We start from the raw sequence: 16818 nt of genomic DNA on the forward strand, positions 1-16818 counted from the left end.
ATGTTTGAAAATTCGTGACGCTAGCTCAAAGGTCGTTAATTGATTTAAATCTATTTCCCGGCTGACTCTTAATTCAATTACTGCCATGGAGGTCAGGAGAAAGAACACCCCTGGTGGTACCAGCATTATGCGCATTTAGATGTTCGATTAATCTGAATGGTTTGCAATGTTCCAGCGATTCTATTCGAACACTATGCTGATGTACCGACAAGGACCATTTTCGCAGATAAACATGCGAGTACGTAATGGATGTTCAGTTTCTCAATATAGTTCGTCGCACTCACACATTATACATCCGCTGTAAGAACAATTTCATGCATTTACATTTTTAGTGTCCCACAATATTGGTTGGCTAAATATTATGACGATATGTTGCATACAATTTCCACGGATATTTTTTATCTTGTAGTCAAGACTACGTATGTTGTTTGTAGTTGTGGTCTTAAGTCCTGAGACTGGTTTGATGCAGCTCTCCATGCTACTCTATCCTGTGCAAGCTTCTTCATCTCCCAGTACCTACTGCAACCTACATCCTTCTGAATCTGCTTAGTGTATTCATCTCTTGGTCTCCCTCTACGATTTTTACCCTCCACGCTGCCCTCCAGTACTAAATTGGTGATCCATTGATGCCTCAGAACATGTCCTACCAACCGATCCCTTCTTCTAGTCAAGTTGTGCCACAAACTCCTCTTCTCCCCAATCCTATTCAACACCTCCTCATTAGTTATGTGATCTACCCATCTAATCTTCAGCATTCTTCTGTAGGACCACATTTCGAAAGCTTCTATTCTCTTCTTGTCTAAACTATTTATCGTCCACGTTTCACTTCCATACATGGCTACACTCCATACAAATACTTTCAGAAATGACTTCCTGACACTTCAATCTATACTCCATGTTAACAAATTCCTTTTCTTCAGAAATGCTTCCCTTGCCATTGCCAGTCTACATTTTATATCCTCTCTACTTCGACCATCATCAGTTATTTTGCTCCCCAAATAGCAAAACTCCTTTACTACTTTAAGTGTCTTATTTCCTAATCTAATACACTCAGCATCACCGGACATAATTCGACTACATTCCATTATCCTCGTTTTGCTTTTATTGATGTTCATCTTACATCCTCCTTTCAAGACACTATCCATTCCGTTCAACTGCTCTTCCAAGTCCTTTGCTGTCTCTGACAGAATTATTAATGTTCCGCGCACACGCGTTTCACCATTTTATAAAATGCAGAATTACGTAAACTATAGCTTTCCGTTGCGCACAAATTTCGTGGGTTCCACAACCATAATAGTTTCCCAAGAGTATTTTTCCCAACTAACAGAAAGTTCGAATTATGTTGTCGGATTCATTTTCACTCCACCCGACAATAAACGTCTCTGATGACTTCGTCACACGTAATGTATTTTAAAGGTGCTTGAAGAGTCTTTAAATAATCTCCTTAACGAATTTCGCAGTCGCGTACCACTTTTTCATCGACTAGCCCGATCGCGATAACTGAAAGTAGATAGCTCAATAATGTGTTACATGTTCTTTTATATGTATTAAAAAACAAACACACCCCTATATCTTTCTGTCCCGCTTGCTCTTTGCTTTTTATTACTTTTCATTATATTGTTTCTTAGTAATACTGTGCAGTTAGTAAAGTTTCGTATTACTTTCCCCTTTTTAATTCTTCATCGATTTTAATTAATGTGATGCTAATTGACACGCCTGCCCTCAAAGTACCGGTATAACGTGCAACCAGAGCTTATAAACCCCAACAGTGCCTAGTGGGCCGGCCGGTGTGGCCGAGTGGGTCTAGGCGCGTCAGTCTGGACCCGCGCGACCGCTACGGTCGCAGGTTGGAATCCTACCTCGGGCATGGATGTGTGTGATGTCCTTAGGTTAGTTAGGTTCAAGTAGTTCTAAGTCTAGGGGACTGATGACCTCAGATGTTAAGTCCCATAGTGCTCAGAGCCATTTGAACCAGTGCCTAGTTCCAAGTTCCACGAATTCGCCGGCGGACCCCCCCCCCCCCCCCCCCCCCGCCGGTCTTCGCGCACAGCGCCAATGTCAGCAACATTTCCTGTTTCCCCAGTCTCAGCTGCATTGCACCGTGTCTTCTCACTATGCTAAAAAGATTCAAAATGACTGACTTCTTCACCACGTTAGAGGAAAGAGTATTTAAAAGGCACCGTAGTACTAGCGACTGCGGTACATACTCAGTAATAAAGCATTCATTGCAATCACCGTAGCGATCCTCTTCCTAAATTATGGGCTCTATGACAGAATAGAAATAAAAAAAGCATGCAAATTTGCCTGCCATTTTTGAAAGTGAGCTTTTATGTAAAATACGTACCGATGAACAATGTCATATAAGTGCGCAATTTGTGTGATACTGTCAGTGGCTTTTTAGTGTTCACGGGAAAGGGATTGGATGGGTAAGTTTGGCACCTTGCTGCTGTCTATCGTTGACAGCGTGTTGCAATTCTGTAATTCTTGTAATTCTGTTACAGTCACTGGGTGGTGAACTAATGAATGATCAAAAAGTTACTGCACTTGTCTCACAACTAACTGCGTTACTGGCAGACTGCATAAACTTCCGTTCACGAATTTCCGGCAATTGAAGAGTGGGCTGGTGTGGCTGGAGCCATTTACGATGCATCCACGGTGTATCCTCCAAGTTGGGTGTGAATGGGACTGTTCATGTTCAAGTCCAGAAAAATAATTTGCTGCAATGCATTGCCTGGCCAACGGTCTTGCCGCGGTGATAACACCGGTTCCCGTCAGATCACCGAAGTTACACGCTGTAGGGCTGGGCTAGCACTTGGATGGCTGACCATCCGTTCTGCCGAGTGCTGTTGGCAAGTGGGGTGCACTCAGCCCTTGTGAGGCAAACTGAGGAGCTACTTGATTGAGAAGTAGCGGCTCCGGTCTCGCAAACTGACATACGGCCGGGAGAGCAGTGTGCTGACCACGTGGCCCTCCATATCCCCATCCAGTGACGCCTGCGGTTGAGGATGACACGGCGGTCGGTCGGTACCTTTGGGCCTTCATGGCCTGTGCGAGGGGAGTTAATGCATTGCTTGACTTACGTTGAAATATCTGAAGTTCCATAAAGTTAGGTGAGCCGATTTAAGCCTCTTCAGACGTCGGGAGAGCTCAGGCTACTATAATCCATTTGATACCCTCACGCCCTGAGAAGTGCTTAAGCCAGTCGTAGTGGAGACTATGAAATCCACATTGTCGAATACATATTGACGGTATGTTACACGTGGGGCAGGCTCTTCAGTGTGGTAGACAGTTGACAGTTTCGGCTGTTAACTCCAAATAGATACCTATTTAATAAACTGAAAATAACTCCACTCCATAAACACGAGACCTGCTCACATAAGAGAACTGGGCAGTTAATGCTGAGCTACAGTCTGTCCGTAAACTGAAAAGCGGGCATCGTACGTGGAGGGAAGGAAAGATGTCTTTTCCGGAAGAATGTTAAAGCTTACGAGTAGGATGACTAAGAACCTATTTTCCCTCTTTGCAGCGTAGAACAACGTGCACAAATTTATACAGTTCTGTCCATATGCGTTTCTTGCTTTAGTATCATTAGTAATTAATATCCGTATTGCATGTTGTGTTGGTGTACTTCACGGAAAATAATCATCTCTAGGCATGTTTACACAATGTGGAGGTTGAGTATAACTTGTGAAACACGCTGTGGTTCCTTCTTGTGTCGTGGTGGGGAGGACGGAGTAGAGAATCAGCTGATTGCTCTTCAGTTTGCAGACCTATCAATGAGGAAATTGCTTGACCATAATCTGGTGATCTACCTTCCCTCGCGCTTCTACCATACACCACCATCGCCTCCACCACGTTACACCCCCAGAACACAGTTTAGCCCTTAACACGGCTCTGCTGCACTTAGACGCGTTACACACATATAATTTTGATGTTACCCAAATCATTTAACAGTAGCAGTATTTTCATACAGTTAAAACACCATGTTTAATAATTTGCGACTTTTCCATCCCCTGCAACGCGAGAAAATAATAGTGCTACAGATACATAAGACCTTTTTGTATGAAATGTAAGTAGTATAGTTTTGTACTACAATTTTCGCTACAAGCCGCGGTTTTAGAGTTATTCAAGAAATACCACAAAAAAAGGTTACCATTACTCGACCACACCTACGCTTACACCCTAACGTTGGGAATTTTTGGTGTGTTGGTCATTACACGCCATCCTACCACCGTACAAAAATTTTATACCACATGATTCTTGTTTCGTATTTGACCTTCATTTGGTTTTCGGTGACTGGGTTAGAGGTAATATATGCCTTTTTCGGTACAAAAATATTTGTCATTGTAAAAGATCATCAAATCGTCGTTGAAAACGTTACTATTTACGGACTTTCTAAACACCGTCACCTTCATTTATAAGTCGAATAGATCTACCAGTGCATTACCAACGCGATCGTTTAATATGTTACTGATCTCGGAAGTACTCATTACGCTTCAAAGAAAGAAAGAAAGAAAGAAAGGAAGGAAGGAAGAGAGAGAGAGAGAGAGAGAGAGAGAGAGAGAGAGAATAAAAACTAGGAAAAATTGGAGGACCACGAACCTTCGAGTTTGCTGCATTTTATTTGCCTATATGAACGACAAGCTGCTTAACCTACGACCACATAAGTAGTTGGTGACGCGTGATTTTGCCTCTTAGGTGGCTTCTTTGCCTTGCATGTCAGACCAGCGACTTTACAAAAGGCATGTGAATTCAATTTTTGTCAGGGGCCTAAATGTGTCTACCTACAATGAATTTGTGTTCTTGGTATGACATGTGTAATAAGCCAGCACCACCACTGCATAAAACAGAACTCTTTCCGTTTAGTTTCGTGTTTTTATGTACCGTCTTCGATCTTTATTTTGTTGTCAGTTACCCTAATTATTGGTTACGGCCACACTTTGCTACAAACTCACTTTCAACTACGTTAAATTAATGAAAGATGCAGATGTAATTTGTCTGCTCCTAGTGGAGACTGAGCTGAATGAATGTAAGACGTATGCCCTCACACTTTGTTACTTAAGGGTGCGTTTTAAAATATGTTGGCGTGGACTACTTAATTTGATAACATATTCGCTGCACGCTATTTTAAAAGCGGAAAGAAGGTTTGAGAAGCGGACAAGAGAGAGAGAAAAATCTTTCTTGCTTAAGTTATACACCCTATGGAAAGTTGGCATAATTATTCCTCTCAGAACTACTAGCGCTGTTGCCAGCTTTCCGCTGCGAAGTGCAAACGGCTGCGGGCGAAAACAAAAGCTGCCTACAGAGCAGTGACAAAACTGACGCGTTGCCACGGAGACGTTTACAAAATGGCGTACGTGACTGGTTGAGGTATGCGCCTGAAGCTGCAGCGCCCAGCCCATTGCAACTGTCAGGGATGTTCTTACGCCGACTGGACTATGGTAGGTAATACTTAAATACACATCAAAAGCCTCGCTGGTTTTGTCCATAAACTTGAATCCTTTGTAGCTTGGATGCCTTCGCAGAATATTCACATTTTGGTAAAGGTAGCTGTGCTGGTGCCTGCTCATCTTTTTGTTATGTTGGTACGTATTGTACAACAGTGAAAGTCGTGTCATCGTAATAATACGGATTTTTAAGGTAATTGTTTACTGTATGTAAAGATGTAATGTAATCACTATAGTTAAGAAACATTTGTTACCTGAAATTAATTACTTAGAACAACGTAACGCTCAACAGAAAAAGAACTTAGGATATGAAGTTCACATTAAGTACACTGGGCAGCAATTACGCAAAGACACACCAATAGTTAACACAGCACACTGGAGTTAAATACATTTACCTTCAAAACGCAAATTCGGATATTGCTTTCTTGAGAAACTGCTTTTAACCCTTAACTTCGTAGGTGATTGTAACATATGCAACGAGATAGGGACTCTAGGACCCCTAAGTTTAAACCGAGATTTAAGGCATAAATCATTTGAAAGTTTAAATTTGTCATGTAACATTTGTTTTTACAATTATTTGAGTGTTGTTTAAATGCTCCTTGTTTATTTTATTGAAGTTTGCAGCATTTTATGATTTACTACACAATATCACATTTTTGTGTTTTTTTATTAATACACGTAAATGGACTGTTAGAGAACTGACTTTTAAGTTCTGAAAAATTATATCTCTGTAGCAAATAAATTTCCACGTAAAACTAAATTCCAGGGTTTAAATTTGTACATAAAAATTCCGCTCGGTAGGTACAGAAAGTAAGTCTGCAAAATTGACATTCATTGCTGGGATCTAAATTTTTCTTACCACCACAACGAACACATTTGATTTTATTGGAAAAAAAGGCAGATACCTCGACAGCAAAACATTATAGAGTTGGCAGTTTAAGGAGGGGAAGGAGAACATTAAAGCATTCCGTGACAACTGACCTTAGAGAGCAAGTTCGAAAATCTTCGCGCTGTTAAGAGACCATACCTCGTGACTTAAGTTACCTAACCTTGGCCTGGAAAAATGTTCAATTCCCGGATACACGTAATTCCGAAGAACATAATACAGTCAGGTTGCTGTTTCTGAAGAACTTTAACACCTATCATCAATGTTTACATGTGCAATGCATTTACCGGATACTTTGTTCTCAGAACAGCAGTGCCAATACTTAAATCTGTGGTAGCGACTAGAACAGTCCGTCTACAGCAATTACACCTATGATGTTTAAAATTGATTTCTAGTCTCAATTATTTTATAACTTCAACCAACTGGATATCGGTATTTTCCGACGTGCAACTTGAAAAGTGTCGGGTAAAACATGCCTTTCATGCCGCTTATTCGTGCGCGCGTTGTTCGGCACTTGTCTTCCTCAAAGATCTGCACTCATTTCAGCCGTCTGTTGGGGGGTTGTACGTCTCAGGAAACAGTGTTACGTCTTAGCAAGACGTTCGACCTCTGACGGGGCTCAGCCAATACGGAAGCTTGACGGCGGAACTGGTTCGCGAGACCTAGTTAGGCCGGCGAAGACACACGCTTTTGCTCTCTGTCTGCTTTCGTGATGCCGATGTGCCACTTCTACCTCGGAGTATAGATGCTTTTTGATTGTGAAATGACATATTAAACAGACATTATTCTGAATTGTGGTCAGATGGTTGCTGACTTGCACACTGCGCTGTGTTTAAGTCGTAGTACGCTGCGTTGTTTTTCAGATTGTAGCGTATTATCGTACATTCCTTTCTGCATTACATTTTATAGCTGTGTTTGACGTAAGTGTAGGATCTCCGTTCACACTTTTAGAATCTTTGGAACACGTGGGGTCAATATTCAGTTTCTCTTCAGTCATACAAGGCTTCAATTGCCTTATCTCATTGCTCTCCCACTTATCAAATAATGTGTCCCACATAAATGATATGTGATGATTGTGTCTGGATTGTAATGGAAAGGCTCATCGTCCGTTGTTTTCAATTTGTATATGAATTGTGATAACTTGGTTTCAAATATTGAACATTATACAGTATCGGGTGTGAGCAATATTTGGTTTTTATGATCTGTGTTAAAGTATACCTTCCCTATGTTCCATACCTGCATGTGTGTTCACTCAAGAACTACGTTCTCGAAACGCACTACATTCGTTTAAAACTGTTAGAGGAAAATGAAACAGGCTTTACAGATTCATTAAATAGTTTTCAGCTCTACACGTAAATTTGACACTGCTGAACTTCGAGACAAGGCCCAACGAAGGCGTAGACATCAAGATTATCTCTGTTACCCCACTTCTTAGGGTTTTTCAGATTGTTAGGTGTTGTTGGACAAAGAGATCAAAAATATTTGCATGCACGAATTGCACCTGGAAGATGCATTTCCATCACAGGCATGGTTAGCAGCTACATGAGATCTATTACAAGGATTATAGTTGCAGTTTTGGCTTCGTTAACGCTTGTTACCCCCCCCCCCCCCCCCCACTCGCCGCCCTTTAATTATTCCGCTGCGCCTTGCGAAACTTGTTGTTGTTGCCTCAACGAAACTAAAAATGTTAATCAGATTGCGTTCATTCACATGAATCATATTTTATACAAAGGCGTAACGTTTCATGTTATAAAAACAAGTGTCATTGGCTCTTATGAACTCGCATATTAAAGCAGAAGTTTGTGGAAAGCTTTCAGACTTTTCTACTTTAGCGAAGATGAAGATGGTGAAACAAGCAGTAGTTTCCTCTATTTATGCAAACACCAAACATCTTTCTCCATAAAAAAATTATTAGAGCATTCAAGTTGACTGTACTGAAATTTGTGGTTCTCGTAGTTCAGTTTTAATTACGCATTAACGAAAAGACTTAGCTGCAGCATTAAAAATTGTGTTAAGTTATAGCATTATTGGACAATGAACACATTAACAAAGAAAGTGCAAATGTAATTCGCAAATACCGTTTCTCTTAAACAGAATATTGGGATTATATGGGCATCATAGTTTCCAGTGATTATAACAAGCACACGTGTTGTCGTATTCAGTCTTATAATTGTATCTGTCTTAAAAGAATTCTGCGGCATTACTACGGTTTAAACATATTATACTGCTTGCAATAAACAGATTTGCGACTCCTTTAGTGTTTGCAAAGCAAGTTACGCCCCAGCACCACACGGTTATCAAACAGTTTCGAGTAGGAAATATTCCTACCTTTTTAAATTTGGCTTTGATTTGGTACGTCTTGGAGCGAGCTTAGTATGGCTTGCTGGCCACCACACCAAAAAATTCTGTAGTTGGATTAGCACTGCTTCATAGAACTGCAAAAGCATGAAGATGACGGGCTTCTCCATTGGTTAAACATAACTTTCTCCCTGCGCACGAAGGGCTGCTGCTATGGGAGGTGGTGTGTTCATTGCAGTTAAAAGCTGTTTAAACGTAGCTGAGATCGATTTTGTGAAATAGTCGGGATAAAGCTGTCAATCAGACAAGGATTGAACATTGTTTTAGGATGTTTTTATAGACCACCGACATCCGCAACAAACATCGCAGAACGTTTCAGGAAAAGTCTTGAGTATATAGGAAATAAATATCCAAATTATCCATTAGTTATAGGTGAAGACTTTAATCTGGCATCCATTGACTGGGAAAATTACACGTTTATCACTGGGGCAGGAGCAAAGACTCCAGTGAAGTTATTCTAGGAGCGGTCTCAACATACAACCTTGAGCAGTTGGTTAGAAAACCAACTCGAGATGGGAACATATTAGATATTTTGGCGACAAACACACCTGATCTTATTGAAGTTAATCTAGAAGAAGGTATTAGCGACCATAATATCATTGTGGCTTCTATGTCAGTGGAAGTTGCAAAAAAAAACAACAACAAAAAACCACACCCGAAGAAACAGCGTAGAGTTTTCTTGTTTGGGAAAGCAAATAAGTGTCATTAATGAATATCTTCATAGTCAGTTCCAAGCTTTCACCGCGGGACACAGAGATATTTAGCATCTTTGGTCGGAATTTAAAGGCGTTTCCCACCACGTGATAGAGAAGTATGCGCCTAGCAAAAATATTGGGGAGGGAAAGGATCCTTTTTGGTAGACGAACATATTGGGAAGTTACTGAGAAAGCAGAGAATTTTGCACAGTCGTTTTAAACGTAATTACTGCCCCGCTGACAAACAGAAATTAAGCAAAATCAAAGCAGCTGTCAAAAGCTCAATGATATTCTTTTAACGAATTTGAAAGCAAAATCTTACCTGCACATTCTATGAATAACCCAACAAATTTTAGTCGTACGTAAAATCTATGAACGCTACAAATAATTCAATACCTTCTCTTGCTGACGGTAATGTAACGGATGATGATAAACAGAAGGCCGAAATTCTAAACCTAGCTTTCAAAGACTCGTTTACGGTAGAGGACTGCAGCACCATTCACCCTTTCAATTATCGAACAAAGCAAGGCTGGCTGACACAGTGATTAGTGTATCTGGGATTGTAAAAGAGTTAAGATCCTTAGAAGCCAGGAAGGCATCTGGCCTAGACGGTATCCCCGTCAGATTGTATGATGACAATGCTACAAATATAGCACCATTCTTATCCATCATCTATCAGAGATCATTGGAATAGCGGATAGTTCCACGGGACTGGAAGAAGACCCAGGTCCTAGCAATCTATAAAAAGGGTAGAAAGTCGGATGCACATAATTACCGGCCAATTTCACTGACATCGATTTGTTTTAGAATCATGGAACATATTTTCTGTTCAGATATAACGACCTTTCTAGACTCTGCAGGACCAGCACGGTTTTAGGAAGCATATACAGCTGGCCCTCTTTGTGCATGATATACAACAGGCTCTAGATACGGGCTCCCAGGTTGATGCGATATTTCTCGACTTTCTACTCAGTTCCGCACTGTCGCTTGCTCCAAAAAGTGCGCGCATACCGTCTATCCGATGACATATGCGGTTGGATAGAAAGTTTTCTAACAGAAAGGGCGCTGTATGTCGTCCTGAATGGATGACTTCAATAGAAACAAGCGTAACTTCGGGTGTGCCCCAGGGCAGCGCAATAGGTCAGCTGCTTTTTACGATTTACATAAACCATCTGGTTGATGGTATTGACAGCGGCATTAGACTGTTTGCCGAAAGAAATCAGTAAGTATTTGCAGAAAATAAATGCGTGTTGTAATGACTGGCAGTTACCTCTCAATATCAGTATGTCTGATCTACTGCGCATAACAAGGCGAAAATCCCCATTAATGTAACAGTACAAAATAAAGGCCCAGTCTTTGGAAGAGGTAACATCCGTCAAGTATCCGGGTGTGGCTATTCGAAATGATCTCAAATGGAATCGTCAGATTACACAAGGAACGAGCAAGGCGAACATTAGCGATGAACTGAAGCGATACAGTCCTTCAACAAAGGAAATTGCTTACAATACTTCAGTTCGTCCAGTCTTAGAGTATTGTTCGTCTGCATGGGACCCTTATCAGTTAGGTCTTATTCAAGAGATTGAGAAGGTCAAAAGAAGAGCGGCAAGACTGGTACATTTAGCCATCCCGAGAGCGTTACAAATCTCATAGAAAGTTTGAAGTGGGACACCCTTGCAGATAAACGACGCGCTAAACGGAAGGGGCTGCTCACTAAATTCCGGAATCTGATCTTCGCCGAGGATGTAAAACATCAACTTTCAAATCGCGCAATGATCACCATTCAAAGAAAAGGGAAATTAGAGTTCGTACTGAGGCGTTTAGACAGTCGTTTTTCTCTCGCACGATCCGAGTGGAACAGGGGGGTGGGGGGGGAACATGACTTTGGCGCGAATTGTGCCCTCCGCCACACACCGCTTGGTGACTAGCGGAGTATGTATGTAGATACGTAGATGTAGAAGGTTGGACGCGTTAAAAGTTTTAATTCTCCCCCTATCTCGTGGTACACTGCGACGCACGAAGTACATGTGCCCCATTATCTCGACTAACTCGAATAACGTTTGGTCAAGAAGGAAAATAAAATTATGAAGCAAATACTTGTTTATCTACCAGGGGGACATTAACCAGCATGATTGTCTTTCTTATGACTTCGTTGGTAACGAAGATAACAGCGGTACCTCCTTTTTAAACAGCACCCTAGGTTTTTTATGTGGTAATCCAGTTTTTCTCTTAAAGACCCCTTGACAAGCGTGTCACAGTGTGCTATTCACGTAAACATTACTTTATCAAATATGCAACAGGACACTGACTTAGACTCTCTTGTACTGCCACACAGTGAGGATACCCGGCGTAACGTTACCCGTTCATGTGCTGGACTTCACAGTAAACAAATGGAAACACAAGGGAAAATGCACATCGGTCATTCAGCCAATCGTCTTCAGTTGAAGGTTTGTGAGTGCAATGTGCACCAGCTAAGAGAAGATAGAAAAGCAACTCTCATGAAAGTTAAAACATTTATGAAGAGCAAACGACTTCAATCACGAAGCTGGTGCTGCCACGTACGGGTACTGTGTTGACATTGTAGAATCGCACTTCAGAAACGGAATCTGTAATGTAAAATAGTGGGATATTAAGCACATTTTACACTGAGGAAAGTACCTTTTATACCTGGCCACAAAGCGCTCTTCTTGCCCCCCCCCCCCCCCACCGTCCCGGATACTGCAGCTCCCTTCCAGCTTCATCTCTGTACTCCTGTGTCGATCTCCCCCGGCCACTGATTCTGAGATGTCAGGGCGCAACCACATCCGTGTGGCCAGACCTGAGTGCCGACAACCGCCATTCCGGACGTCCGGTAGCTACGCGGTCATAACAAAGCCAGCCAGCATCCGGTTCACGGCCAGGCCGTCCCCACTCATAACCGATGTGCCTAAAACATCGCACTCACAACGTTCCCGCACCTCTTGCAAGGCTGCCTAGGAGACCACGTTACACTGGAAAATGTTCTAATCTTTGGACCACCATATATCGTCATCCCGATTCATAACACTTGAAATGTGGCATAAAGATGGAACGTTTTAAGTCATGCTGCGCCTACGTACACCTACAAGGTATTCACTTCCACTATCAACAAACGTGGAATCCTTCGCTCGTATAGACTATCAGAATGCTGCCGCTAAACCACATTCTCGTCGTTGGGTGAAATTTTAATTTGGTTCCGTCGCTGAGGTTTATTTATTGTCTCAAACTTTCACTCGGCTGATGCGGCATTTAATTACAGCATGGAACTAAAGGCACTAGAGTCCATCCAGATACGGGTAAAAAGAGAACTATGAATTGTGTATGCTCTCAGACGCAGTATTTCAGCAACCTGAGTCGCCAGTGTTGTTTATCGAGAAAAATGATCCAAAACTTCGACAGGAAAAAAAGAAAGCAGAGACAAAGTTTGTCCAAATATAATGGGACATAAGGAAGACTGTAGTGCGGCATAAACTTGAAAAACACAAGTTGTATTGTGGTTCCTTTGTAATCTGAGTCATCGACGCCGGATGTTCGGGTTCAAACTAGTATTTTGAGGTAGCTCACTGAACGAACACAAGCGTAATTTTATGCAACGGCGAAGACTTGCATTTCTCAAACTGTGAATGGGGTAGCTGACGACTGGGTTGTTAACGCCCTAAGCAAACCCAAGGAGTTATTTCTCCGATAAGAAAGTGATTAGTTGTGAAAAATATACGAATTAACTATGTCAGTACGTAGTTAACACAGACAATTATCGTAAACTGTACGATGAGTGACAATTTTTGAAATTAAAATGGATGCATACACAGACCAAGCAACGGAAGAGCTAAGAGAATGAAACACCGAACAAGGTACGACTAGAAGAGCAGACAACTAGATTCCTTGGTCTACCCGTACGTCAAGTACAACTTTCTCTTTCATACAACACTGCATTCGACAACTAAATGTTGAGAGTTTGCAACTTCAACCATATGTTCCACTTGCTCAAGGTGTGTGCATTGCATTAGATAATACTCTTCGGCGCCTGGAGACGACTGTGTTAGGTACGATTTCTTAGCTCGGTTTCACTTACGTACTTCGTGAACACAGCCATAACCTCCAACCAAACTGGCGACACTGTCTTGTACAAAAATCCTCATTCTACCCGAACTTTTTCAGAACACACTCGTATGCGGGGAACTGTGATTCATGTTATCGATATTTTTTGCTTTTAGGACCACGTTAGATTTTTCTCCTTACATGTATCCAGCCCGAGCTTTTGCTAAGTCTCTAAAGACATCTGCATCTATGGGTTGCTATACTGGAAACTCCATTACATTGAGTTGAATATTACTCAGCACAAGCCACATGCTAAGAAAGTCTAAATGAATACCGTAGCCGTGCAGTAGTAAGCTATGAACGATACCCGTCTTCTCTCTAGCACAGATCCCGCTACGTTGTTCACCACCTCCTAGACTCATGCTCCCGTTATTTCCCGCGCTATTCTTGGTGCCAGTTCTGATTCTCTGATTCTCTAAATCTCTGAACATCTTCCGTTAAACGTATAAATGGCTTCTTATTTTCATTTTTTCCTGAAGCCGGCCGATATCTGTTCCTGAAGTGTGGGTTGTAGTTCTCATCGAAAACAATGTCTGCATGTTTCGATAAAAACACCTACGTGTGTTTGATTTTATTTTCGTACTCATCGACTAACATTCTGAATTCCTCAGCCACTCTATTCCCACAACTTAGTGGGATTTATTTTTATTTATCAACTTCTCATGGGTGAGGTTCAGTCATGTAGAATTTTTTGAGGGACATCATGTTCGTCGTTGATTGTATTTCACTGGCTGTTTCACTTCACGATTGCGATTTCGGCCTCTGAGCCATTATCAAGAGTTTGCTTCAGCACACGTCAGACTTTTAAAGTCTTCCGGTATGTATAAATGTTATTGTCAAAGCTAAACCTTTTCACTGGACGTGTATTTTGCGAACATGACTTCTTTCAACAAATACTTTCATTTACTTATCTATTATCACTCTAACCAGTGATATCCAACAGATGTTTCTGCTATTCGAGGCACAGTTTCGTAAATGACACAGCAGACATCTCTTGTCATATCGTGTGAACTAAGTCGGCGTATTATTAACTGACGCTTTTGCTAGAAGGATTTCAGAAAAGCGCTTGTCGTTCAAAAAAAAGAAGGGAGAGAGAAGATTAAATTTCAGTGTTCCGTCAACCATACAATAGAGGCCGTGCATCAGCCGTGCCTTAAGGAAGGTGAAACAATAACATTCACCTGAAAGTGATTCAGCGACGTCAGGGAAACCTAGATCTGCATAGCGCGAATTGCTCTTGAACTCTGCTCCCTATGAATGAAACTCCAATTCACGAAGCACTACTCCATCTTCCTCATTCCCAAGTAAAAAAACGCGAAACACCCAAATTGATGGAAATACCAATGTGCCAGATATATCACGAGTGTCTTTTCCTGACAGACACATTTATAAACAAAATATAACAGTACTGGTAAAAGTGGTAGAAATCATACATGACTAGATTTTCAGATTTTATTTTAATGCCATGTTCTGTAATTCTGAAACTTTCTGGCAAATCAAATCTACTTGCTTGACGAGGAATCGAATGTTGGACCTTTTCTTTTGGCGGACAAGTGGTCTACTGACTGAGCTCTCCAAGCACGAGTCGCTATCCGCTCGCACAGCTCAACTTCCACCTGTACCTCTTCTGTAATTTTGTCATACATCGTTATTATGTAAGTTCTTACTGTCAGAGGAAATTTAGCACACCACAAATTCTGATTCACTCTTGACTTTAAGGAGCACTACTTCTTAGACTGTTACATTCATAGAAATCTCAATCCACATTCTTCCTTCGATTCGCTCTCCTCAATCTCGTCTTTTACAAAACTACCGAGTATGTAACAACGATTTTCCTGTGCGAGTATGTAACAACGATTTTTCTGTGCGTCCTGTGTAAAATAAACAAACTGAGAGTAGACGAAATATCACACCTTAAGTAATGCAAAAACATTAGAATGATCGTTAGATTCAATCTAATACACTAACGTAGAACATCTTCAATTTTTGGCACTGTTACGTAATAACACTTTTTACCGCAACGGACGTGCTCAGAAACTATCATAATTGATGCCCGCTTATACGGAGCATGGTCACAGCCAACGGCCAACTCTATTTCGCAGTTGGGCGCTTGGGAATTAATTAAATGTTGGGGTAATGCCAGGAAGTTAACATTATTTAAAAAAACAAAAAACAAAAAAAAAGGGTTACAAACTCTGGAGAAGTTCCGAACTCCCTTCAAGCGAGCAAGCAAGTTATAAATTTCTCTGTTGGGCTTATGTTCTTGGGTACGCATTAGAAACAGTCGTAATGAGAGCAATATGCTCAGAACAGTGTGGTGTTTTACTTGGCATGCTACCTTGAGCGGCCGTAAGTAACTTCTTTCCACGACCTGCGACACGACAGAACCATATTACGAAGGGAAACCACAGTTTAACGTGGAATCTGAATCATATCAGTTAAGCCAACTAAGAGCAGAACGAGAGATCGAAGGATTTCTCTTCTGTACAACAATCATGAGAATTCTGAACGTATACATCGAGTGACATGTGCATCCAGTGACACGAAGATCCATACATCTGTCAACGCTGATTCTTGTCCATGTCACCCAGTTTCGACAGTGGTCTAGGACGGCGACTTTGACTAGTCATCAAACGTCCTAAATCCCGAGTTCGAGCCCCATCACTGCTTAAATTTTGAAATAAAATCGTTAGTAATGACGGCCGAAGTCTCTCCGCATAGGGAGTCACCCTTTACTCTGCCGGTGGCCTCATCAAAGAAGGTGGAAGGAGCAAGGAGCAGACAGAGTTTCAGGGCACAATCTCGTGCCCGTGGTGTGGGAAACTTTCCCTAACAGGCGGGAGAATTGGAAATGGTCAACGGCATCAGGATGCATAAGGCAATGGAAACCATTGCATTAAAGACAGTTTGTTGCCAAAGTACATGTGGCCCGTAACTAAAAAACTGCCTTGATGACATCTCAGTTGGCAAAAGATTACGGGAAGGGACTGCCAATGGGAAGGTAGCCACGAGAAACGGATTGAATAACAACGAAAGGGTGCGATTGAACGTGCTAGGGAAGCTACAAAATCTGGAAAGAGAAATGTAAGCCTCAATCTAGATACAGTTGGGGTCACTGAAGTAAAATAGAAGACAAGGGTTTATGGTCAGGCGAGTATAGAGTAACATCAATAGCAGCAGAAAATGGTATAACAGGAGTCGGTTTCGTTATGAAAAGGAAAGTAGCGTAGAGAGTGAATTAGTGAAAAAGTTCATTGATAGGGTTGTTCGTAAGAAATCTGAAGAAAAAGAAAAGGCCAACAACAATAGTTCAGATAAA

The 16818-nt window shown here is 41.5% G+C and overlaps 1 pseudogene; it reads left to right on the forward strand.

Moving 5' to 3' along the window:
* The first annotated feature begins 2734 nt into the window (after window positions 1-2734).
* LOC126426438 (5S ribosomal RNA) lies at window positions 2735-2852 on the forward strand (annotated as a pseudogene).
* Window positions 2853-16818: the final 13966 nt, after the last annotated feature.

This window comes from Schistocerca serialis, chromosome 1 (assembly GCF_023864345.2).
Source record: "Schistocerca serialis cubense isolate TAMUIC-IGC-003099 chromosome 1, iqSchSeri2.2, whole genome shotgun sequence".
Taxonomy (NCBI): Eukaryota; Metazoa; Arthropoda; class Insecta; order Orthoptera; family Acrididae; genus Schistocerca; species Schistocerca serialis.